At 59.2% G+C, this 23,598-nt stretch overlaps 1 long non-coding RNA gene across 2 annotated transcripts in view; it reads right to left on the reverse strand.

The window, feature by feature from the left end:
- Positions 1 to 23,598, reverse strand: part of LOC144375240 (uncharacterized) — a 103,989-nt gene that overhangs the window by 12,193 nt on the left and 68,198 nt on the right. For both annotated transcript variants that reach the window (XR_013434826.1, XR_013434822.1), the window contains exon 4: positions 9,007 to 9,087. This is a non-coding gene — a long non-coding RNA (uncharacterized LOC144375240). The remainder of the gene's footprint in view (positions 1 to 9,006; positions 9,088 to 23,598) is intronic.

Consider the following 23,598-nt stretch of genomic DNA (forward strand, 5'->3'; position numbering starts at 1 on the left):
GTCTCTGGAGGACGCCCTGGCAGGTGGGGTACCCTGGGTTCTGCTGAATTAGCTGCCCTTGGAGCCATCCTGTCCCCAAGACCTCACACATACATTCTGTCCCAATCCCTGCTGCTTCCTGGCCTGGTTCTCAGTTGCTGCATAGGTATGTGGGTGTGCTATGTACCCTTCGTTCAGTCTGCAATTATGGAGTGCTGGTGACATGCTGCTCGTCCCCATGACACTTACAGAACAGTTACTTAACAGGCATATGGCCTACCATGCACTGGGCCTGATCTGCAGCTACCTCCACCACACGGGTCCATCCCCACTGTCTGGGAGGCCACTCTGTCACTCCCTACCCAGGAGAGAGCAGGTGTGTGGCTACTGATGCTCTGGTACAAATGCTATCAAGGCGCCTACCCAGCCCAGCTGAAATCCTGGAGGACTGAGTGTCAGTTGGCTCTAGTCGGCCTCTTCCAGGAAGCCCGCCACGAGCCTCACCCCCAGGCCCCTCCTCTTGTACTCTCAACACGGCTCCATGGGCCCCACGTATCACCAACTGCTCCTGCACCAGCTTACACGGTGACCTAGGCCCCGAGCTCCCTGAGGGCTGGCACAGGTCTACTTTTTTTGTTGGCCCCAAGAGCCGAGCATGAAATCATACCAAGAGTAGGCGCTTACTACATACCGCTACCTTCAGATGGAGAGTACCAGGAGGTGGGGTGACTTGTACAAAGGCCTGGAATGGAACCTGTACCAGGCACCCAGCTGGGGATACTGGCCCGGAGAAATGAAGCCACCCACCGTGGCCCCACACTCAGGGCAGGCTGTGCCAGCAGGATGCCAGTGGTCAGACGAGCTCTGGCCCTGCATTTGAGTGACAGCACCACCCAGACAGACTCTGAGCCCCAGGCCGTGACATCACCCAGGTGGGAGTGGATGAAGGCCTGGGGCATAAGTCCTTCTCTGTCCCTTGTCCTGGCTGGCCCAGCCTCAAACAAGCCTCCTTAGGACAGGACCAGCCTCTCCCTCTCTGGGCACTGACTGCCCTGAGTGCCCCAGGGTGGCAATGGGGGTGGGAAGGGAGTGTGGGGCCTTCTCATTTCTCTTGCTTCCTCACTGCCCTCTGCAGGCGTAGTTTTAGACACCCTCCATGGGCTGCCCTGGGACCGGGAGTGGCCTAAATCACTGTCAGTTGATTTAGGCTGACAGTGCAGGTCAAGGAGCAGGCGGCTCCTTGGCCCCCCTCGTGACCTGGCCCTGTCTTTTCCCAGGGCTGCCATCTGGGGGGACTGCCCATCCCAGGTAGCCTGAGGGGAGACCTGGAGTGCAATGCAGCCCAGAGACCAGACTGTGGGCCCAGAGATGCAAAGTGTCCCCTGCTCTCTCCCTGGGTGGTCTGGCAAGGCCCCTCAGTTTCCCTACCTGTAACAGGAGAGGGCTCTGGGAGCCATCCTTCAGTTCAGTTCAGCCCGAGGACCCCGCTCCACTCTTGTCCCCTCCCTGCCCCCTCAGCCAGCTCCAGACGAGCGGTCCGCCGCCAGGCTTGTGGAAAGTTCTCAGATCTTAGTGGAGTTGTTAGGCGCCTGCTGAGCTATAGGGTCCCTGGAAGGCCCCAGGGGTTGGCCATTAAATGGCACATCGTGCCCAGGGGATAGCTTCTTGGTTTCTAGGGCTGGTGGGAGGCCGAATGCTCTGTGGCCAAAGGAATGGGGCAGAAACCACAGTTGACCTCAGGAGCCTGGCCCTCGGGACGTCAGGGTAGTCCCATCAGGTCACCATAAGGTCTCAAGAGAAGGAGGAGCCCTCACGGATCATGGGGACCCTTGGTTTAATAGTGCTAATCCTGGACCACAGAAGGAGACAGGCCTTGCCTATGCCAGTGGGGCCACGTCACCGTCCAGGGCCCTGCCCCTAGTCCAGCTCCCCTTTCCAGGCTCTGATGTATCAGATTGGCCTGACCACAGGGATTATCTGGGGCATCTGTTAAAGCTTCAGAGACCCGAGTCCAGATCCAGACCCACAGAACTGATCGCAGGAGAGAGCCCAAGAATCTGCATTTAAGCCAGAGCTAGCCCAGAAGGCCCGTGTGTGCTGGCAGGCTTGGGCGACACTGTCTCTGTCCTGAAGTGTCATCCCCAAGATTCCCATCTGAAAGCTTCAGTAAGGACTGAGGGGCCAGGGTCTCTCAGGAGGGCAGTATCTGGTTACCAGAGCTGACGGATGCCAACCTCAAGTGAATGCTCCTGTCTGGGGCCGGAGTCAGCCCCCCAAGGGGATCAGTCTACAGTGAGCAGGGGCCATGGGCCCCGGGCATCTCCGGCTGCTTTCCATTCTTCCACTCACTCCTGGCTTCACAGAGGAGAAACCAGAGGGGAGACAAAGATAAATCACCTTGTCCAGTCTCACCCGGCTGAGAAGTAGCTGAGCAGGGATTCAAACCGAGAGCTCTGTCCCTACACCCACACGGTAACCACATGCCCTACTGTGTCCTTTACCACCCTGAATTTATAAGAACGAAACTGTGTCTGAGCAACTCCTGGAAGAGCTGCGGCCAGCATGGGATGTCCTTTGTCAGCCCTCCTGGAGCTGTGACTGGGGACGGGCTGAGCTTCCTAAAGGATGCTTCTTTCACACAGAGAAAAAGTGTTCCAGATTGTTTGCAGGTTCTAGGTCATCAGAGTCCTCCTGGCTCAGTCACTGGCCACCCTGCATCTACTGGGCAGGAGGGAGCTAGGAGGTGCAGGGTGCAGAGCTGGCTCCCGGGCAGCGAGAAGAGCAGGGATGGGTGATGGGTGAATGTGATGGGGAGTCTGGCTGGGGCTGGGGCTGGAGAGAGCTCACAGGGCCACCCAGGGATGGATCTCAGGTTAGACCATGCCAGATGGAGATGCCACCACGGGAGAAAATTCCACGGAGGTTTTGAAGCAGAGACACTCCCTCCAGCTCCAAAAGGAGCCCCTAAAGATGCCTCAGGGAAATGAGGAAGGGTCCTGAACAGATGCGAGGCAAGATGTGCTGCTTCCAAACTGGAACCGAAGAGGGTGAGATGCACTTATCGGGAAAGGCAGATGGGAGGGGAAAGTCTCTGGAAGCTTGGAGACCACAGATTCCCTCTCTCCATTAACCAGTCAGCTCACCGTGGGCTCTGGAAGGTTCTCTGGGGAGCAGCTCACCCAGCAGCCAGGGTGGACGGTCACCGGTAGGGATCACGCTGAGGTCACTGCCTCTTCCCGCCTCCTCAGCCCAGAACTGAGAACTCGGTGCCCAGGGAGGGGAGTGGGGAGGGCAGGTGTGCACCCCTCATGGTGACTGATGCTATTTTTCACAGAATCTACAGGAAAGCCCCAGAACCCTTCTTAACCAATCCCATCGAGCTCTGAGAGAACCAACAGACTAGATAAACCTCTGCTGTCCCTGTAGGGAGCCGAGGGCACACAACCTGAGTGCTGAGGCTTCTGCTGCCCTCCAGCCCTGGAGCACCAGGAACCAGGATGAGGATGCGGCCTGGAGCTTGCCCTGAGCCTTAGAGGACCTTTAGGTCCAGTGGGGCAGACAGCAGGCAGCTGGTGCGAAGAAGCAGAAGAAAGGAAAAGTCATGGGTGCAGGGGCTGAGGAGGGAGATGGGAGAGCACGTGGAGAAAAAGAGGGGGCTTCTGGCTCAGTGCGCACAAGCTCTGCAGCTGGAGGGAGGAGGAGGGTCCCTGACAGAGTGGCCGCAGCCCCATGGAGGGAGATGGCTCAGCACCTGAACCTTCCATGACTCCCTGCCACGCTGCCTGGGCAGAGGCAAACAAGAGAGGCAGCTGTAAATGGAGCCCGCGGCCAAGTGCAGCCGAACGGGGTTTGCAAGCAACAAAGAAGAAAATCGGCTCCGGAAGGGGCTGCTCTGCTGCCATCCCGCTCCCCCAGAGAGACCCCACCTCTGGAGAACACTTTCAGGCTGGCAGGTCAGCCCCAGACTCCAGGGAGGCAATTCTCTTCCTCCTCCTATGCTCTGTGCTCAGTGTCTAGAAGCAGGGAGGAATGAGGGAGGGCCAGGACGGCACAGTGTGGGGGGCTGCCCTGGACTGGGACTACTGGGGATGAGGTGGGGGCCAGCCTAAGCTCACTGCAAGCCCTGTTCACAGGGAGGGTCAATCGTGTGGGGTCCAGGCACAGTCCTGCCTGCCTCCATCTGTCTTTATGGCCTCAGTGCCTGGTTCTGTGCTGGAGCACGGCGGCAGCCTCGCCTACAGAGAGAGCTTGCGCTCTGCAACACACCCTCTTCTGGGCCTCAGTTTCCCCACTGCAAAGTGAGGAAGCTGTTCCCTGCCAGCCTGTGCCATCTACCAGGCACTCGGAAGGCCCCGTGGTGGATGAACAAAGAGGAGATGCGTACGTGTTGAACACACACCAGATTTCCAAGACTCAGAATGGCAAATAGAATGTAAATTGTCTTCCCTGCGTATCTAATATATCATCACCCCCATACGTGATCAGTAAGAAACAAGACAGCGGCCCACCCCATGCGTAATTTCAAGGGCTCCAAAAGCGCCAGGAGGAAGGGCCTGGAGTAGAGGAGAGAATGGGAGGGAGCAGGTGTCAGGGAGCCCAGGGGCAGAGGTGGGAAGGGGAGAGCACTTGGCCAGCGGGAGGTTGCTGGGGGTGGGAGGGCTGTGGAGTGCAGCAGGTGGGCAGGGTCCCTGCAACCCCAGGGCGCCGGTGGAGGCTGGCATGTGACGTGGCTGGGAATGGAGGTGGTGGCCAGATGGTGGCAACGTCCCATACTAGGCTGAGTGGCCAGGCACATAATGGGCACTTCCAGGAAGATGCTGACCAGGGACTGGGATGGAGAGAGCTCCTCAGAGGGCGTCCGGGTGACTGAGAACCCCCAGGCAGGCGTTTCCCTGGGAGCCCACCCTCCATTTCCCTCTTCCCTCGGGAGAGGACAATTTATTTATTCATGAGCATACACAGGCTCCCGCCAGGCGGCCAGCTCCTGCACACCTCACTGCTAATTATAGCAGGGATTTCATTAATGCTGCAGGGGAACGCCAGCTTTCCAACGGCCCCGCTGGTGGGCACAGGCCCCTCTGTTTCCCAAGAGGTGCGCAGCCCTGGGGTGGGTGGTCTCTCGGCCTGTGCTCAGAGCTGTGAGATCCATCTCCACCCCGAGTGGCCTGAAGAGCAGGTCAAGATCCCCAGGGAGGGGACAGAGCCACCTGGTGCCCCCACCACCTGGCCACACACAGAGCACTGCTCTGAAGGCCCGGGGGTGTGGGGAGATGCCTGGGACACCTCCAAAGTGCAGGGAGGGAGGGAGGGAGGCAGCAAGGGAGGCAGCGGCGTGTTTCAGGATAAACATGGCAGAGCTGGGAGCCCGGGAGGTCTCAGTGCTGGAGACGACGGAGGGCGTGACACACAGCAGACCTGCCACCGGGCTGCCTGGTCAGGAGAGGATCTGAGGGAAAGGGCAGCAGAGGTGGGGAGGCCCTGGAGCTCAGGGAGGCATTCCAGAGAGAGGGGGGTGTGCTGAGGAGGGAGCAGCAGACGGGGGCTGCTGGGCAGGACCAAGAGGAAGAGGAGACAGATAGCAGGGAGAGGCAGGACCATGGCTCTGCACCCAGGAGAGCCCAGGCGAGCACACACACACACACACCCACAGCACCACCTGCAGCCCGAGGCCCAGACAGGAGCCACAGGGCCAGGTTGGGCCTGGCTGCTGGGAGGACCCCCCTAGAAGACCCGGCCCACCCACAGGCACTTGCTGGGCCCATCCTGGCTTCACCCCGGAGACACCCAAAGCCTGTTCTGTCGGTTGTGGGAGGGAGGGAGGCCGGCGCACTCAGCCCTAGATGCTATCCCCTCTGGGGTCCCTTGGGAGTCCACCTTGACCCCCATGCTGACCCTCGTCAGGGGCCCACCCAGCCAGTCTGAGTAGGGAGTCGGTGTGAGGGTCTTCATGAGGCGCTGCCTCTGCGTGGTCTCGACAGACCTGGGGGTTTCCCTGTTCCTGAACCGCTCCAGCTGATTCACACGACCTTGGACCTGGCCCGAAACACCACACCCTCACCCTCACACCTTTTCACCCCAGCGCACATGGGCTCACACAGCTGAAGTTCAAGTTCAGAGCCTACTCTAGCTCCCACTAGGGCCATGGTGCCCCTCCTGGGTGTCTGGGTGGAGGTCCAGGGCCCCGCAGTAGAGGCAGAGGGAGAAGTTCCTAAGGGGAAGCTGGGCTTTGTCAGGCCCACCCCTGGCTCCCTGGCAGAGGAGGGGGCTTTAAGGGGAGGGCTTGGAAAACATGCCCCAGCTGCGGCTCCCTCCTAAAGACCGTGGCCCAGATTCTAGGGAGGAAAAGGGAATTGGGGAGGGCACATTGACCATGACCTCCATGGACCCATGTCTGAGGCCCCTACTCCCAGACAAGGGCCCTCTGTTTCCCCCCGTCCCCCTCTCTGTGCCACCCCATCCCATCCTAGTCCCAGCTGGAGAACCCCCTGGTTAAGGAGCCTGGGTCTTTCCCCTGATGCTCTTCAGTGCCCTGGTGCCCATGCAGTGGGGCCAGTCAAAGGAGGGAGCACAGTATCAGTGTCCTGCATGGACAGTGCCCCCTGCAGCCCTCCCTGGGGGCCTCGGGGAAAGAGCTTTGGAGGGAGGGACTTCCCCCTGCCAGTCTAGCCTCTCTGGCATCTGTCCTAGGGAGCTTCATGTTTGCCCTGGCACTCAGGGATGCTCCATGCCCCTTATCTGCCCTCTGGATGCCCTGAGCAACCCCAACTCCAGCTTGTGCCCTTGGAGAACTCACAATATTCCCCAAGAGGAATCTTAAAACAAAGCAAATCTCCAGACAGCTCAGACTCCTGGAAAGTTGCATTTGAAGAAGCCAAGGAAACAGCAGGGTTACCACTGTGTGGCCCGAGCTCTCCTGGCCCGTGGGCCTGACTGTCCTTTCCTCCTTAGTTTGGAGAGTGACACCACTGGCCCATCAAACCTGACGGTTGCTCCACATTATAACAGAGCTGTAGCCTTTACCACTTCCTCAGAGACCCAGATAACCATCTATGCACTCATTAAAATATCAGCAGTGTGCACGGCTCCAGGGTAACTGTTAACATGCTTCTCTAGTCTATGGCTCACCCTTCACCCATTTTACAGATGGCAAAGTTGAGTCCAAAGAGAGGCAGCAACTTCTCAGAGTCACGCAAGGAGCTCATGGTCAAGAGCAGAACCTCATGCTGCTGTGGGCGCTGACCATCTGCCAGCCCTGGGACAAAATGGAGAAGGCTGCCCATCTGCCACCCCCAACCCCAGCCGGAAGTATTGATTACCACCTTGCCTTGGAGGGGTTCTCTTTTCCCATCAAGGCTTCTGTTCTTTGTTTCCTTTTCTTTTTCTTTTTTTAAAAAATAATACTGGAAGCCGCTCCTATGATTAATTACCAGCTGCCTAATGCTCCGCCACTGGCAATTTCTGGAAAGGGAATGAATTACCTTGAAAAACATCCGAAAAGAGAACCCACCGTGAAGGAGAATTTTAAAGGTTACCTGACAATTAGCAGTGGGTTCCCCTGGCTGTGCCGGATTGCCAGCAGTCCCCAAGGGGGAGGGGAGTTGCCATCTGCAGTGGGGGCCACCCCTGGCTCCAGAGAGCAGCCAGCTGGAAGGACTGGGCCAGGCAACTGCGGCCTCACCTCTCTAGAGCCCCGAGAGCCGGTTAGCTCCCCCGGACTGCGGTTCAAATCCCCACTCCCCACTTACAGCTCTAGGGGTCCCTTCACCACACCAAGCCTCTAGAGAATGAGGCATTAAATAAACCTCCCCGAGGGGCTCTTGTGGGGAGCAGAGTGCCTGGGACGAAGCTCAGGGACTGTAATGTTGGAAAGGATTCTCAGCTTCTCTGCGGCCTCGGAGCAGCGCCATCTACAGTGTGTCGTGAACAGTGCGTTTTCAGGTGGGAAACTGGCTCTCACCCCAGAGAAGGAACCTGCCCAAGAGCAGAGAGCTGAGGAGCAGGGAGCGGGGATTCCTGCAGCAGGAGGGGGATGAAGCCCGCCTCGCTGGTTCCAGAGCCTGAGCCCAGCTGGCTCTGCCCTGCCTGGGGTCCACTGTGAACACCGGGCTCTACAGAGAAGCTGAGGGCAGCGAGTGAAGCCTCCATGCCACAGCGGAGCCACTTGCTTTCCCAGGCTGATCCCTGGGGTCATGACACCTTGGGATAAAGTGTCCTGGCCAAGGAAGCTTGTCTGTGAAGGCGTCTCTGCACTGGGTTGAGAGCCGCAGAGCAAACAGGGATCGCACAGGTTGCCCCTGGGTGTAGGGGTGATCAAGCCTGAAATGCCACCCTCTGATGAGACATGATGATGACCAGGTCCCAAGTCCTATTTGGAGGCTCAGCCACTCTCAGGAGCCCCTTGAGGGACCCCAAGCCCCTCATCAGCAAGGTGACCAGTGCATGTCTATCCTGGTGTTGGTGGGTCCTCAGGAGGAAGGGGATGGGGAGGCATGGGGGGGGGGAGAGAGGGTCCCTGCACCCTTGAAAACATTCTGCGCAGTGTGATGTTCCCTCACCACGACAGTGGGGCCCCTCCCCATCAGACAGACGGGTAACCCGAGGTGCGGGGTAACCGTCCAGGATCACAGTGGACAAAGTGCTAGACTCGGGATTTTCAGCGTCCCCTTTGGCCTGTTCAGGTGGGCACCCATGCCAGGGCACATGCCACCCTGCCGCCCAGGCCTCCCGAGTGGCTGCCTCGTTTCTCCATGGGGGGGCCCCAGCCCCAGGAGGTTCAGAGCAGTGTACACAGGGACAGAGACTGGGGATGCCAGGCCTGCCTTTTCCCCAGGCACCCCCCACTCCATCCTCTAGTCATGGAGACAGCCAGGACAAGAGACCCTGGGGCGCCGGGTGCAGGGCCCCACTCACAATGGCCTGATGATATTCCAGCAAAGATCGCCAGCACCAATCCCACCCACGAGGGCTGAAGTCCCCAAAGGTGCCAGCACCTGTCCTCCAATCGGGACAGCTAGGCTGCAGGCCTACCTCTGTGATCCGCAAGTCACCAGTGTCCCACGTGCTGGTCAGCAGCTGGCAGCCCTTCCACTTCACTCCAGCTCCATCCTCCTGCAATGAGAGGGGTGGTCAGTGGGTCCAGTGCCAGGGTCTGGGCACTCATGCTGCAAGAGCTGTTGCCTGCAGGAAGTCCATGGCCAGGAAAGCCCCATCAGCCCCCTCTGACACACGGGAACTTGAAGGAGCATGACCTGGACACGCTCCCGGGCTCCCTCCTTCCAGCTTCCTCATGGGTCCAGATGGAATCCCAGGCTCTCTCTCAAGGTTGTGGGAGGATCCAGGGAGACAGGGTGACATCACTCATTCACTCAACACACATTTAATGAGCACTGGGTGCTGTGATTGTGGTCCCCAGCCTCGTGGGGACTCAGACAGTGAGCAGGGAATAAAACAGTACACAGTTCAAAGTCATGCCTGCCAGGAAGAACAAATGCAGGGGCCACCCAGCAAAATACAGGGTGGTCTCTTTAAGGAAGTGAATTTGAGGATGAGTCAGGGAGAAGCAGGTCAAGCTGCAGGGAACAGCATTCCAGGGGAGGGAAGAGTATATTTGAAGAGTCTGAGATAGGAGCAGGGAGCCTGGTCCAGTGGAGAACTGGAGAGTGGGAGGGATACAGAGTATGGGGGGAGAGGTGGTGTGAATGGGGATGGGGAGGCAGAGCCCGTCACAGAGATGGTAGAGGGAAGCCACAGGAGGGTCTGGGCATCTTAGGGGCATGGCCCTAGATGGCTCAGGACACAGGAAGTGTGGAGAAGCTGCAGGACCTGCTGGTAGCCTGGGCTTATTGGGAGGGTGTCCAGTTGGCCCACCCCCTGAATGCTCCACCAACATGCCACCCACCCCCTCCACCCATGGATCCCCACAGGAACCCAGGACAGTGAGACCCAGAGGCCTGGCTGGTGGGCATCAGTGGGATGCAGAGCCCTGAATCTGAGTCCCCCTGGGAAAGTGCCTGGCTCGGGGACTGTGGGCCTGCTAGGCTGCGTGTCTCAGGGGGAAGCCATGGCCAGCAGCAGGAGAGGCCATGCAGGGGCCACAGCACTCTGGATTCTACACAGGCCACGGGGCGAGGTGGAGGCCCTGGCTTCAAGGTCTGGGGTTTGAGGTTTGGACTCAGTGATAAAAACCATTAGTTCCAACCCTCTTACCGGGTGTGTGGTTGGGACATATCCCAAACCTCTCTGCATTAATTGTCTCAACTATGGAGGGGATTAGGGTCCCCCCAGAGAGATGCACAGATGGTCTAAGGTAACACAGGGCACAGCACCCACTGCACACCAGCTAAGGCATGGACCACCTCAAAGGGGTCAGCATTGGGCTCCACAGGGCACTGGGTCCCCAAGCCCCAGGGTCAAGAACACAAATAACTCTTGGACTCCATGGCCCCAATTTTCCCATTTCACAGAGGAGGAGACTGAGGCCTAGAGAGGGTCCCAGGGTCACACAGCAGGTCACTGGCTGGGGCAGGAATCAGTCTCCTGCCTCCCCACCTCCCACAGCTCAGTGTCCCCGAAGGCGAGCTGGCCAGCCGAGCTGCTGACAAAGAGAAGATCATCATTCCGGCAGCTGAGACAGAAGCCAGAGTTGGAAAGCCATCACTCACTCAGTGAACCTGGTCCAGGCCTCAAGGAACAATGCCCACCCCTGTCCACTCAGGGTTCTCCAGCTCCTGGTACACACACATGGGCCTCACTGCCCCCTGCAGCTCCAGTCCCTTGGTGTGGGGCAAGTGAAACCAGAGAGGGGAAGGAACCTGCCCCAAGTCACACAGTGATAGTAGAGGATTCGAACCACAGGCCCTGGTCAGGGACTGTGGGCCTGCCCTGGACCTCCCATCTGGAAAAGTCAGGAGTAAGAGATTCACATTATGGAGTCTGTGTTGTGGCTTATGCCTGAGATATTTCCTTTAACCCTCAGAGAACTGTTGTGAGGTAGAACCAGGCAAGTGAGCCCAGAGACTGCCTTGTTAAGGTCACATGGTTAACAAGGAGCCAGGGGGAACCGTGGAGAGGTGGGTGAGCGCTCTGCCCTGCCCCTGCTCTGTTCCTCCTGTTGGCCCTGGGAGCTGCTCAGCAGACCTGCTCAGAGCCTGGGGGCCCTGGTGGCCCTGACCCCAGGGAAGGGGACGCTCAGGAGCCCAGACACGGAGGTAATAGAGTGCTCCCACCCACAGCCCTGCGGGTGCTCTCCCCTGAGGCTCACAACCTGGGAGGGCCTGGCCACCTAGCCAGACCAGGGAGAGAAGGGGCAGATGCTGTGTGTCCCCTGGAGTAGCCTAGAGGGTAAACACCACGGGTCTGGAAGGTGCTGTTCTCTTACTAAATCAAGGGCCTCTGAGCCATGGAGAGGTGCAGCCTCAGCCTCAGGGACCACGATGAGTTGTGGGCATCCCCTGGGCCCCAATGTCCAGAAGGGGTTTCATGGGTGCCTTCTGCTCAGGACTCTCACTGGGCAGGGGGCAGGGGGCCCCTGGTGGAGGAGGAGGTGGCTCGGGGTGTCTGAAGTCCCTGGGAGAAGGGCAGGCAGGACGGATGCCCATTTTGCAGAACAGGATCCTGAGTGAGGTTCCAAGGCAGGAGGTGTCATGCCCAAGGAATGACCAGGCTAGTTCTTGGACAAGGCAGAGGTCACTGAAGGGTGGGGACTATCCCGGGACGAAGATGAGCTCCCCCACCACCTGCCTTCCCCTCTCCACCTCCTCCTCCGAGAGTCCCTTAGGAGGAACTGGGTACAGGCTTGGGGTGAAGACACCTGGGTAAGTCCACATTCTGGGCCGGAGCCTTGGCCCTGGCCAGTGTGGTGAGGCCAGGGGGCAAGGGTGGACCCCTATTCTGCTCTTTATTGCTAGGTGACCTCAAGCAAGTGGCTCAGCCTCTCAGACACCCCACCTCCTTTCCAGACGGGGGTCCATCTCTCCTCCAGCTCCTCCACCTTAAGGAAGCTGGGGACCATTACTGGGGGAGGGGTCAGATGGCTCCAGGGTGGTCCTCTGGGCAGAGACCATGGCGCCCCTGAGCCTAGAGTTCAGGGCTCAGCTCCTTAGCCACTCACCCTTGCTCTGGCCACTCCTTCTTCTCATTCCCTGTGTACCTTGTGCCCTGGGCTGTGGGCTGTGCAGACACAGGGGCCATTCAGGAAGAGTGTGGGGGATGGGGACTGTGGAAATGTGGGGAAGTGAGTAACTAATTGCTCAAGGTCATAAACAGCCACGTGGACATCAGAACCACCTTCCCGACGACGGGGTCTACCAATCCTGGTCCAACTGCCACTCCCACGGCTGAGTCCATCTGAAGCAGCTCTGCCACACTGACCCTCCGTCCCTGGGCTAGACTGGCCAGCTGTTTGCACTTCACTTCACCGAGGGACCCAATGGCTGCATGTCTTGTGGCCAGGGCCGGGAGCCCCTCCACTGTCCCCACACACTCTCCAGAGGGTAAGGCTTTCCTTAGTTTGAAGACCCACCTGGAGGTGCATCCCCTGACATGACCCTAGGGACAGCCCTCCCTTGGTGGCCAGAGCTGGCTCCAGCAGCAAGGCAAATATTTACCCCCATGGTTATCCAAACCCATCCAAAGGGGCCAGCCGCCCGCCTCCTGCATTCCTGGAATACATGTTCCCTGACCTCACCAAGCTGGGGGCTGGGGATCCAGACCCAGGAGAAGAGCTGGACTGGGCTCCTGGGCCTCGGTGGGGACCCAGGCCTGCTAGACGCAGGGCAGGCAGCTTTTGGTCACCCCTTGGCCACTCACCCACTCCGGGAATCTCAGACTGCTCTTGGAGAGCCGTGGGTGCTGGCACTTGCTGGGGCACCGGTCAGCACACCACAGCTGGCCAGGCCTGGGCTGCCCAGGGTGGGGCAGGGGCTATGCTGATGCCACTTGAGAGCCTTGGTTCAGAGCTCCTCTCTCTTTCTAAACACACACACACACACACACACACACACACACACACAGAGCGACGCAGCTTGCCAACAGGGCAGATCCTTCTGCCTACCAGCGAGGGCTGTACTGCACACCCCTTAAACAGTCCCATCACTCGGGAGCAGGAGGGTCCCACTTTACAGAAAAGAAAATGTCCAGCAGAGCCCAAAGGCCACACGGTATAAATAGGCAGAAGCCAGCGGCCTCAGCCCACACCGCACCCCCAACCATGCATCTCCGTGGCGCGTGGCTGCCCTCGGAGCCCTGTCCACCTTTCGATGCCCAAAGGACCACCTGTTCCACGCTGCTTTCCCTGAGAGTCCCTCAAGTGACCTTCCCCTCCCTGAATGTCCAGAACATCCTGATAGTGTTTCTCTCCTCCTTGAGCCATGAGACAGCGACCCTGTCCTCATTCCAGGCCTGGCGGAGTCCAGCCCAGGGGCCTGGGGGGCCGTGAGTGTTCCGGGGAGGGCTGGATGTCCCCTGAACCATTTTGCCACAGAGCAGTCACGACAGTTAGCTTCAAAGAGCAGATAAGAAAGACAGACTTGGCAAGCAGGTAGCTGGGGTCCAGGGAAACTCCTGGGCAGGGCTGTCTTAGAGTCACGAGGTGCCCTGGGTCAGTAACCCTGTCTGTCTTCACTTCCCCTGAGAACTGTTCCACAGTCTGCCGCACCCAGCCCAGGGAAGCCCAGCCCGGCCCTGCCCTGCCGCACAGGAGGTCCCTGGCTCTGCAGCCTTCCTCTCTCTTGCTGGAAAGTTTGCAAGGACCTGTGGGAGGAGCAGACAGGCAGCGTCTGGCTGACCTGCTGGAGAGGTGGCCATGCCAGGCCTGGTGGCTCTGGATCATTGGGAGATAGCAACATCTGCTTCTGAACCCTCCCAGACACCTCCATGTGTGCAAAGCTTATGACCCAAGACACTCTATGCAAACCTGGGGCCACACTCTGGCTCCGCTGGGGACCCAGAGTGCCTGTCAGGGAAGGAAGGATCTCACCTATCTCCTGCTTAGGTTCTCTCCTTTTCAAGATGGAGCTGCAAAGTGACTTCCAGGAGTTCTTTGTTCACTTATTCATTCATTCAATCATCCATTTCCTTCTTTTAATACCGAATGGCTGCTACTATCTGCCAGAGGAAAAGGAGTGGCGGGTGGGGGCAGGGCAAAGGGTCATGGGACACAGCCTCCCTAGGGTGTCCCACCGTCTAGGGTGAGGTGGGGAGGACAGGGATGGGCAGAGGGCTCCAGGTCTAGGCGTGTGGGGAGAGAGGGCTGGAGGGCGTACCCAGATGGGCCTAGGGGTAAAATGGGGCCTTGAGGACATCATTCTCTTGGGCCGAGTCTTGGGGTGAGGGGGCAGCACCCCGGGGCACAGGCCCAGAGGTTTGGTAGGGAAGAGGCTGGGGCTGAAGGTAGCACTGTAGGTGGCAGAGCTGAGGCCCCAAACCATGACATAGGGCTGCAACTGGGTGCCACCATCCGTGCTGTGCCCTTGTGCCTTGGTCAGAGGAAGAGTTGTTCATTTGATGACTTAGGAGGAGGGAGACCCTTCCTTCCCTCTTCCCCCAAGGTGAGTGGGCCGGTGCCAGAGCCACAGGCCTCTAGTTGTTAGGAATTGTTGCTGGGGCAGTTGGGGGTGGCTTTGGGAAGGAGGTGAGCCTCCCTCACCCTTTCCCAGAGGGGGATCTAATGCAGAATGTCAGGAAAGGGGACTCAGTTCCCAGCCAGGGCCTGAGTTCAAATCCGGTCTCCCATCACTATGTGACTCTGCATGGTCTGTTCCTCTCTGGTCTCGGCTTGTCTCTTCCCGTGGCCCCACACCAAGCTAAAGCAGCAGCGGTGGTGTTTCGAGGGGCTGAGCACCACCCAGCAAGAGGAGGGTGGCCATCATCCTTAGGGGCTTGGATGGTGCTCACTGAGAAAGTGTGCTGTGTGGTACTGGGTAAGGAACTTAGCCTCTCTGGACCTCAGTTTGATCATCTGTAAAATGGAGATGAAGAGAGTCCCTGTTCTTACAGAGCTGAAGGACTTAACAAGATTCTGCCAGTACTGTGCTTGCCAGGGAAAGGCTTAGGGTGCAGGGGTGGCCCTTGTCACAGTGGCTCGGGGAGCTGCAAGTACAGATGTGGGGTCCTGCCCAGGTGGAGGTTCTAGACCCCACCACACAGAGACAGAGACCTGTCAGGCCCCTGGGGAAGGCACAGCCTTTCCTTTTGAGGGAGCTAGGGTCTCACCAGCAGGAATCCACCAGGCTCCCAGCACCCACTAGGGCTCTGACCACTTTTGAAGCCAAGGCCCTAAACTGCAGTTTCGTTTCTTGTCTCTGCTCATCTGGGGCTGCCCTGGAATCCTGGGGATGCCTCCAATCCCAAATCCCCTGTAACCTAAAAGGGCTCTGGCCAAGGCTCTCAGAAGAGCCCTCAGAGGTCTCCAGGGAGCCCCGAGTCCAAGCCTACCTCCTACAGAGACTCGGACACAAGCCCAGAGAAGCATGGGCTGGTACCATGAACAAGATCGAAACCCAGGTGTTGGAGGTGGGCTGAGGAGCTAGGGGGTCCAATCCTGGTCCACAAGCAAGTCCCTTGATCCCAGGTCTTGGCTTCCCCATCTGGGCTAGCACTGGCTTAAGGACTAGGTGAGCCATGTCACACCCACTTGGTGCAGGAAGGTCGAAAGGCTGAAGGGCACAGGCCCCTCGATGGCCATGCCAACAGCCGAGCTCTGCGTGTTCCCAGTGACCCCCTTCCTGGGCCAGGGGCCAGCCTCCGGCGGTCACGTTTCCCAATCAGGCATCCTTCTGGGATTCTGGCCACAGTGGACCTGGCCAGCGCACAGTGATGGCCAAGGCCCAGATTTATAAGTGCCAGACAAAGGAAAGCGCTGTTCCTGCTAGCAGGAGGTGGCGGGCCCCAAGACCGGCACTGCAGTCACCCAGGCCCAGACAAAATCCCATCTCTGCCTGCTCACAAGCCAGGTGACCTTGGCCAAGTAAGTCCTCGTGCCTCCCTGACTCCGTTTCCTTGATGGGATGACGGGAAGGGAGAAGGTGTGACTGGGTGAAAAGTGCCTGACCCAGGCTCTGGCCCTTGGACGAGTCCTGGCACCAGGAACTCTTTTCATTTATTGAATCATTAAGTCCCCACCCCCCCATCTAAGGGCGGCCAGTGGTGGTCTTCAGGGAGCTGCTGGAGGCTCGGGGAAGAAACTGGACAGCGCTCTTGTCAGGCTCCCAGCACCCACTAGGGCTCTGACCACTCTTGAAGCCAAGGCCCTAAACTGAAGTTTGGTTTCTTGTTGCTGCTCATCTTCACTCTGAGGCCTGTCCCAAGAGACTTCTCCAGCCCAGACTCTGCAGAAGCTCACCTCCACTCTTGACCGGGAGGGGAAGCTCAAGTCCCACCTTTGTCTTGCACCCTTCCATGAGCTGGGGCAAGTGCCCCTCATCCCTTGAGGTCCCCACCTCTCTATCTGCCAAATAGGAGGAGACGCCTGCCTGACCCAGGGTTGCCAGGAGGACTCTAAGAGGAGGCGGAGGAGGATGCGGTCAGGGTCCCCAATCTGTGTCATGCACTGCCTGCCCTGGAAAGGCCTGCTCCCCTGGGCAGCTCTGGGCCCAGCCCTGACTGAGTGAGCTCACACCCAGAGCAGGGCCTGGGGCCCACCCAGAAGTGCTAAGGACCTTGTCAGCTGCTTCCCAACTGTGGGCCTCAAGGCAAGACCAACATGCCCCTTCTTCTCCCCTGAGTCTGGGGTCTCCTTTGTTCTTTTGGAAAGCGGGGCTTTCTCAGCCTAGCGGTTTAGTTGGATTCTCAGAGGCTCCACCCCTCACCTGCCCATCTGTCCACAGGACTGACAGAACTTGCCCTCTGGGGCCCTGGAGGGACCTAGAAGGACCAGGGCCAGGCCTGGTGTGGTGCGCCCAGCACTGGCCATGCAAGATCAGGAGTGCTGCAGTTTGAAATTGTCCTGAAAGTTCCTATGTTGGAAAGAATCCCAAAGTCATATGTTCACGGTTGTTGGAGGTGGGACCCCATGACAGCATTAGTGACTTTATGAAAAAAAAGGAAGGAGACTCAAACTAGCACTCTTCCTCTCTCCATGTGATGCCCTCTGCCATGTTATGCCACAGGAAGAAGACCCTTGCCAGATGCTCTTGGATTTTCCAGCCTCTGGAATCATAAGAGGCAAATAAACTGTTATTCTTTACAAATGACCTGGCCTCAGGCATTCTGTTACAGTGGAGAAAATGGACCAAGACCAGGAGTCCCAGAATGTTGGCTGGATGAATGAGCAGTGATAGCGGCGAGTGGCACCAACCCCACTCAGATCAAAGACGGAGGCAGGTGGCAGCTGCACAGAGCTTATTGCACCTGCCCCAGGCCAGCTCTAATTGACACTCTTCATACATGGGAAGCCATGGTGAACTCACTTAGTCCCCAAGAGCAATCCTATGAAGTGAGTAATGCTAACCCCATTCCACAGAAGAGGAGATTAAGGCTCGGAACCATGAAGTCACCCGTCCAGTGTTAGGAAATGGCAAAGCTGGATTCAGCACAGGCTCTGGTCTCCAGAACTCATGCGCTGATCCAGAGGGTTACCTTCCCAGAGGCCCTTGGAGAAGGTAGCCCATCAGAGGCTGCCTAGCCTGGCTGCAGGCCTTCCCCAGGGGGAGAGCTTAACTTGTTGGGGTGGGTTATATTTTGAAGTTACCCTGGACCTCACCTGGGGCCTGGGCCGAGAGCCCTTGGTCAGCCCAACTATCAGGGAGGGAGGGAGGGGACTTCCTGAGTAGGGGAGCCTGGGACCTGGAGCTGGATCCCTGACTCCTCTCTCCTGGGTTTTGAGCTCTTGGAAACAGAGTTCCCCCACTTCAGGGGAGCAGCCCACAGGGCCCAGATGTAGGCGGGAGAGATGAGCAGACAGGCTGGGGACGTCAGCACAGCATGCAGCCAGATGACACACAGCGCCAGCAGTTCCTGACTCATAGCCACCCACCCCAGGACTCCACCCACTACCAGCACCCCCACCCTGGCTTGCGCCCCGTGGTCCATGACAGCTTCTGGAGTCCCCTCCCACTGAGGACCAGAAAGCCACAGAGGGAGGAAGGAGCAGTGGGCCCCACCCAGGGCTGAGTGGGACACAGGGACACCCAGAGGAAGAGGTGAGGGGCATGGTGCCAGTACTGGCTCTGCCCAGCCCTCCAAGCAGCACCCATCCCACCCCAGCCTGCGCTCAGCACCCTAGTCAGGAGGAGCGAGGGTCAGCCTGGGTCCCCTGGTGCTGACACCCACTTGGGCCAACTTCTTACCACGTGACTCTTCCTGAATCAGGTCCCTCCTCTGGGATGTGCGCACCAAGCTCCCCTGAGGCCAGCTCCTCTCTCTAAGGGCATCCCATCGCCGGTGACTTGTCATCTGTCCTAATTGTGCCTGGACCTTCCTACCTCTGCACCATTGCCCGTGCTAATGCTGCTGTTGGGACGGTCCCCAGTCCCTGTGGTCTGGCTTGCAAGCAAGGGCACAGGGGGTCGGCTCTGTGCTCCTAAATCTTGAGGACTTCCCACAGCACCCTATGGTCCATCTCCTGAGGCCTCAAGGGGTGATGTATCCAAAGCTACCACACTCGGCTGTCACTATGCCCTGGGGAGTGGCTTGGGCTCTTAGGGATTTTCCCGTTGCTGAGGAGCTTTGAGCTGGTCCAAGGGTTCAAGGTGGCCCTCTGGTCTGTCAGTCTGTCCAATGTTACTGTGACTTGGGCTGGCTTGCTCGGTGCCCCAACCTCTCCTTAGCTCCTTGGGACTCAGTTATAAGTCCCTGCTACTGTCCCTGCTGACCATGGGCTGGGTTGAGCTGGGAACACCTCTTGGGAAAGAGGAGAAAGATGGCATTGGGAGAGTGGCAGGGACCTTCCCACAGTAAGATCCCCCTGTCCCCTCCCGGTCTTCCGTCACAGACCCACTAACCTGGTGCCTCTGCCTGGGTAGAGCAGAGCCTGGGGAGAAGGAAGGGCTCCTCCCAGCCCTGCAGGGATGTACCAGGGGGTCCTGAGTAGTCACCCCAAGTATAATCCGGCCCACCCCAAGTCCTGTCTCCAGTGGGACGCTCACAGATGGAGGAGCCTCCACCTCTGCCCTGGCCTTCTACAGAGGCCCAGCTTTGGTGAGTGACTCGTCCAAGTAGACCAGCAGGCTGGTGGCCCATCCCGGACCAAGGTCCCAGCCTCCAGGCTCCCAGACCTAGCCCCACTAGGAGGTTTCTCCTTCCAGGCTCCCAAAGGTCAGTGACTCCAGAGGAGCCCAGTCACCAGTGTGTGTGGGGTGAGGGGTGGGTGTGGCGCAGAGCTCCTGCCAATGGGAGGCCCTGGGGGGGTCAGGGCAGGTCAGACGCAGGGCAGCCGACAGCTCAGGGTCGGGCTTCCTTTCTCAGAAGGGCAGGATTCCTGGAGGCAGCTCCCACGGGAACAGGAGAAGCACCAGCCCGGGGAAGCTCGGGTGGGACTCAGGCGGTGCCGGGGCAGGGTTTCCTGTTGGGGGTTGGGTGGTCCTCGCAGAGGCAGGGTGACCTGCGCGGCTGTGCCCCTGGGGACAGGCCAGGCTGGGTTTTGCCTCATCCCTGGCCCTGGCCCATCCTCTTGCCGGCCCTGGCTTCCTGTCCCACTGGCTCCACCCGACCCAGGGGAGAGGGAGGGCCCACGGAGGCCTCCTCAGAGGTCCCCGTGTTTTCTGGGGGCAGAAGTGATCAGGTGACTCTCGTGTGCTTGGTGGCCTTTGGCCTCTGGCCTCCAGGCCTCCAACCATTTGTTTTACAGGATGAGCCCTCGACAAAAGAACCGCTGGCACAACTGGAGACCTTGAGCTTGCTCCACCCTGGGCAGCTCGACAGTATCATTTTGGAGACGTCATGTGGAGACGTCACGTCCAGGAGACCAGGGTGAGAGAGAGAGGAGGCTAGACCCGCTGCAGGCCTCAAGGCAGAACATCCTGGTGTCAGAGACCAGAGCAGTATAGCGCTGCCTTTGGAAGGCACAGCGTCCCAGCAGGCAGTGCAGCCCTACAGCCCCTCACCAAGAGGACATGATGTCTGACCACAGCCCAGAGGAGACCCTTTCCCCATCCCAGCACAGCAAGCCTGGTGCTCACAGTGTCAGGAGAGCCTTCCAGAGACACCAACTCCATTCTGGGTGGTGCCAGGAGTTAGGGGCGCACCTATCCATGGCTGGGGGCATGGCAGGAGTGGAGAGGTGGCGGGTCAGACCCAGTGAGAGGAAGGGATTGGAAGACAAGCCGCTGTGGTTCAGCTGCCTCCAGGTCCCCATCAAGGTGACTTAGAAAGCAAACAGGCCAGAGAGAGGAGGCCCTGAGGCCCATGGCCCACAAGGGCACAGTGCTGGGGAGGAATGCAGACGGGAGGGAATAAGAGAGGCCACAGGCAAGGGACAGAGCTGGGCCCCAGGTCTCCTGCCTGCACACGGGTGGCCCAAAGACGACCCCATGAAAGCAAATCCACAGAAGTCCCTTGTGACCGAGGCCTCCTGACAGCTGGGGCAGTGGGCCTGCTCATCTCGGTCAGGAACTGACTGAAGCCATAACCTGGCTGCCCAGGCAGGACCTGGAGGACGGGCTCCCCTGACCGGAACGCATCTGCTGGGCTGTCTGTGGGGGGGAGTCTGGGGGGGACTCAGGCACAGGACACTAAAGGCCTACGGTCTGTGGCCTAAGGCAAGCAGGGTGGAAGACAGGCAGACGAGTCTGGTGGGGGCCAGGACTCAAGTCCACCATGGCGCTAGGAAGCCCCGGACCCTGAGGTGGGCCATGTCAGCCGTGGGCAGGAGGAAATGCTGAGGCAGCATTCTGGGGCTCGGCCCACCAGCCATACTACTAGCCCTGCCCAGAGCCCATGCCAAGTGGTGGACCCTGGCGGTCCTCTCAGTCACTGGCTACCCCCTCGATCCCGATCCCTTCTTTAGAGCTAGAGTTTCCCAGTTTTAAGAGAATGGCCTTGAGCCCACGTGAGCACCGTATCCCCGAATCCCATCACTGCAGAGAAAGGGCCTGGTGATGCTCTGCTGGCCCTGATGCCAGCCCCCTGTCCTTCATCTTGGCATCTGGTGGGATCATCCTGTGGGTAGGAGTGTGCCTCAGCTTCCCCAGAGCCCAGGAAGCTGGAAATGTCACCTGTACCTTGAACTTGGTCTCCACCCACTGCTGCCCCTCTCTGGGCTCCCCTCCCCTGGCCCTCGGGTCCACCCTGTGCTGCGTGGTGGGGGCTGGGCCATAAGCATCCCCAGGGCCAGGGGTGTGGCTTTCACTGAACACAAGCCCAGCCTTGAGGTGGCTGCCAGGAAATGTTTGTCGAAGGGACAAAGGAAAGAGGCAGCTGGTGCCAGGCAGACACACAAATGCAGGTGGACGGCAAAGCATGGCCCCAAACGCCACCACAGCCCTCCTTGTCCCTCAGGCCCTGCGCTATCTGGGACAAGACACAGCGAAGGCTGGCAAGCCAGGGTGAAGGCCAAGGGAGCCCACTCAGGCTTTCAGGTGGGCCTGGAGAAGGGTCCCGATGCTCAGGGCTCAAGGGCTCTGTGCTCTGTCCCCCCATTACATACTGGCTCTGGCTCCACCTCCCTGGAGGAAATGAACCCTCTCCCCAGCTAGAAACACCTTTCTCTGTCTGTGAGGGACTCAGCAGCATCTCTCAGCTCTCTGCCCTCAAGTTGTGGCTCCTTCCTCTTGGAATGGCCATGGGGGGGGACATGGACATTTATGACAAGATCACGGGGGTCTTTGCAATGAAAGGGGATTCTGCCCAGACAACAGGAAGAACACATAGATATGAGGTTCCACAGAGGTTCTGGACAGGTGCTTTGCCACCTCCCTATTGCTATCCAGCCCAGGATCTGGACACAGCAGATGCTTGATACATATCTGCTGAGTCCGTCAGCAGCTAGACGGATACACGTGGAAGGCCTGACTTCTATTCTGCCAAGGTGGCCAGGGTCCTGCCACATACTCCAGGGACCGTGACCGATGGAGGCTGGGTCCACGTGTGCCCACCCCCACCCAGGCCAAGATGCTGCCTTCTGGGCTCTTCCAGGTCAGAGAATGCCCATCCCCTCTGTTTCATGGTGGGAGGGGTCTCTGATCAAGCCCAGTGTCCACTCTTGCCAGACAGGAAAGGGGGAAGTAGAGATCCAGGGCCTTCGCTCAGCCCAGACCTTCCCATTTGCAGCCCAGGGGCTCAGGAACTCTGGGATCTGACCAGGGCCTGCTGCTGGCCCAGAGCCCACAAGCCCACAGCATGGTGGCCCCTCTCTTCTGTTCTGTGTCACAGCCTCCTGGCTGCCGCCAGCCTAAACTGCTTACTTAGACAAACAGGGAAAGAAGGCAGCCATGTGATGGCTGAGGTTTCCTTGACCCAGGCCACACACACACACACACACACACACACACACACACACACACACGCTACTCCAGTGGGTCAGGTGGTCATGCAGTCCTGAAGGACAAGGGCTGGGCCAAGTTGGGTTTCTGTATCTCTGAAGGACAAGTGACCCGGTTGCCTTTCTTTACCCAGAAGAATGTTCTTTCTAAACATTTGCTCTCTTCTCCCTGGACAGGCCAGGGACGGGCCAGACGGGAAGCAAGGGGAGTGGGGGGTCCAGCCCAGTGGCCTCTATCTGGGCTTTTCCTTCTGGGAAACTGTGGCCACCCAGTCACTCCCCGAGAGCAGGAGAATCCCGAGCGGCACACGGGCTGGAGGTGCAGGGAGCCGAGGCTCAGGAGGGGCCCAGGCTGCCCGTGTGCTCAGCTGGAGCACTGGTTTTGCAGCTGGACTCCAGGCCATGACCTGGGGAGTCGAGGGGATGAGAGGGCTGAAGGGGCCATGTCCAGTCCCACGTGGCAGGCCAGGCTCTGCCTCTGTTCAGCTGCCTGGCCAGGTCTATGGCCGGCCACTCGAGGGCCCCTGCAGTACTGAGGAGCTCTGTCCCCAGCCACTCTCCTGAGGAGGGCAGGCCGCCATGGGTGCTGTGTCACTGGCCCTGCTCTGTGGGGACCACAGCCAGTTCCCCCCTTCCCTGGCCTCAGGCCTTCCTGCCAGGACCCCAGCAGCACAGAACCAGCAACCCAGCCCTGATCTCGGGTGGGCCAGTCCCCCACCTAGCCAGGAAAGCCCTCCACCCAGTGCCTCTGAATGTCCTCAACCCCAACTCAGGGGACCTGGGGCACTGAAACAAACACAAACCAACCTGAAGGTCCCCCACTAATTAGAGGTGGAGTTGGGATTTGAACCCATAGAATCCAGCTGCAGAGTCCTCCTTCTCCATCGGTCCCTACCCACAAGCCCAGGAGCTATGCCCCCCCCCCCCCCCGCTGGGCTGGGCCTGTCCTCCACAGAGCTCCTGACCAGGCTTCTGGAGGCCAGGCCCTGCTCCGCCAGGGGTGCCCAGGGCTGTCTGCCGGCCCCAGCCCGGTGACCCACACCCAGCGAGCTCTCCCCTTCCTCCTCCATCTGCCCAGGAAGCCCTGTTTTGTAGCAGCTCTCAGTGGAGGAGGAAGGAGGACGGGCAATGAGAGAAGAGGCAGAAAAGCGAGGAAGGGAGGAACACAGGGAGGGTCACAGACAAACACGGAGGAGGCACGAGAG

The sequence above is a fragment of the Ictidomys tridecemlineatus genome, chromosome 1 (assembly GCF_052094955.1).
Source record: "Ictidomys tridecemlineatus isolate mIctTri1 chromosome 1, mIctTri1.hap1, whole genome shotgun sequence".
Taxonomy (NCBI): Eukaryota; Metazoa; Chordata; class Mammalia; order Rodentia; family Sciuridae; genus Ictidomys; species Ictidomys tridecemlineatus.